Source organism: Tupaia chinensis, unplaced genomic scaffold, assembly GCF_000334495.1.
Source record: "Tupaia chinensis unplaced genomic scaffold, TupChi_1.0 Scaffold000199_1, whole genome shotgun sequence".
Lineage (NCBI taxonomy): Eukaryota > Metazoa > Chordata > Mammalia > Scandentia > Tupaiidae > Tupaia > Tupaia belangeri.
In genome coordinates, this window is record NW_006159674.1 from 2,991,290 (window position 1) to 2,993,561 (window position 2,272).

The window sequence follows — 2,272 nt, forward strand, 5'->3', positions numbered from 1 at the left end:
AGGCATTTCTGCTGATGTATCTTCCATGAATTTCTCAAGACTGGCAGTAAAAACACAGGATCCTGTGGAAAGATAGACAGTAGGTGGTGAGTTTTGCTTGTTGCCTTTTGTTCTCCGCAAGCAAACTTGTCTCAAGCCTTCTTCACCATTCAGCAGAAATGCCTCAGAAAATGAAGGCCCTCTATTCCTAATGAAGTGGTTTAACATGTTTTTGACTGAGGCTACCTGCTAGGTGCCTCACAGAACAAGATCTTCAGGCGTGGACCAAAGCACTTAGAAGGCGGTGACCTCTGACCTCCCCACAGCTGTGCTTTCTGTATTTCTGGTCTTTGAGATTGAGCTGGGAAGATCCTTTCCTATATAGTTCTCTCCCTGCAGCTCAGGTTACTCAGCTCCTAGAGGAAGTTATTCGTAACCCTTTGGTCTCAGTTTTATCATCTGTAAAATGAAGTGGCTGAGAGGTGATTTCTGAGAGTTGTGTCAACCTCAAAATGAAATGGGCAGAAAGGACCAGGGAGGTGGAGTCAGGACAGGGCATCTCAGTCATTTCTGTGTATTTTATAATAAGTCCCTATCCCCAATAATCCAGCTCAATTTTAAAAAGGGTAAACCATATCATCACTTCATTGCTATGCCATTGCTTTTCTCTATGTAAATTAAAATGAAAGACTAACTTCTAAGTCTGCGATTGCAGTGACCACTTTCCCTTCTCGTGCTCACATCAGTCAGGATGGGATAAATTAATTGCAGCTTTTTTTTTTTTTTAAGAGAGGTTTTTCGCTATAGGGCACATGCGCTCGCCAGACAGACAGAGAGAGAAAGAGAGATAGAAAGCAAGAAATCACCCCCCAGAGGGGATGGCCACGCCGCAATCCCTTCTCCTCCATTCTCCTCTCGGGATCCTGGGCACGCACGCACACGTGCCCGACGTTTTAAGCCACTGGGTCCGGGACGCGAACCGCAGTTAACTACGTGGGAGTCCAGTGACATAGCCATTACACTAATTGCTGGTTCCCTTTGCAGCTTTTTAATGGAGGCCCTACTAAGAGTGTCTTGTCTTACTGATTTACACTGAACCATAAAGCATTAGTGTTACTGAGCCAGTCTTAAAATGTCAAAAGAAATCAACATTCTTCAGCGTAGCTTTTCATACTTTTGGGCAATATTATTCGTGGTATGGACTCCTCTATAGAATAAAGTTCTTCCCATACATATTCTAGTCCTTCCTCCTGGTTAAGTGAAAAGCTGACGAACTTGAATCAGCCTGCCTGAGAACAATGCACAGCCCCTGCAGAACCCCTGAGTTAGGGCAAGAACAATCTTAGGAGCAGCCCTGTTCACTCACATAAAAGCAACCGACTTTTTGCAGATGGAGGAAAGCCTTTAGAATTTTGCTCCTGTCGCGGGACAAGAGTGTTCTCAGTGACCTGTTCTTGGGTTATTTACTTACCCATCAAGTTTCTTTCTCTTTAGATGGAGCCCCTGGGCCACCTGGCTTATGTAAACACATTAGTACAACACTTTCTCTATCTACTTTACAGGTCTGGCTTCCCTTTTTGGATTAAAACTGCTACTAACCTCCATGCCCCAGGTCACTAATACTTGGAGCCAAGAACATCAAAGTATCAATTCCTTCTGGGTGATTTCAACACTTGCTGCCCCTCCAGTGACTGTGCAAAGGTTCCAGAGAAGGAAAGTGACTCATTTGGGCAGCTCATGTGGCCAGGAGTGGGCAGATCAGAGTAAGAAGATCAGGATTTTGTCACCTCTGTTTTTACTATTTAATCTTAATCTTCCAGGCATCAGGTTTATGAGATGGTCCTACGAGGTCACCAGCACTCTCCTTCTGTTTTCTTTGGGAGAACCTCAGCAATTTGTTCTAGTTTAACTTTTATCCTTCCCCCAATGTTTGCAGCTTAATCTATTTGTAACTTCTATACCCTGCTTCATCTCATATACATATACAGCCTGATCATTTGCAGTACGCATGTATATTAGGCAGTCGGGAAAGTCAGGACGCATTTTTCTGATTTCCTATGCAAAAATGTGTCGTGACTATCCAGATGACTGAATAGATGTGGAGTCATCACTGCAATCCATTTGAACTTCTTTTTCCCATCTCTTTTAAAAAAACCCACCCAACTTCCCAGCTTAACCCTAAGAAGAAGCAAGGTTGTTCTCGTCTCATCTCAATGCAAGTAATCAGTTTTTCTAGTCTAGATATAGTGTTTGTGTTTCTATAACTAATATATATATATATATATATATATAT

The 2,272-nt window shown here is 42.8% G+C and overlaps 1 protein-coding gene across 2 annotated transcripts in view; it reads right to left on the reverse strand.

The window, feature by feature from the left end:
- Positions 1–5: 5 nt before the first annotated feature.
- Positions 6–2,272, reverse strand: part of ANK3 (ankyrin 3) — a 743,189-nt gene continuing 740,922 nt past the window's right edge. For both annotated transcript variants that reach the window (XM_027771266.1, XM_027771265.1), the window contains one exon: positions 6–62. The gene's annotated coding sequence lies outside the window, so the exon portion shown is untranslated. The remainder of the gene's footprint in view (positions 63–2,272) is intronic.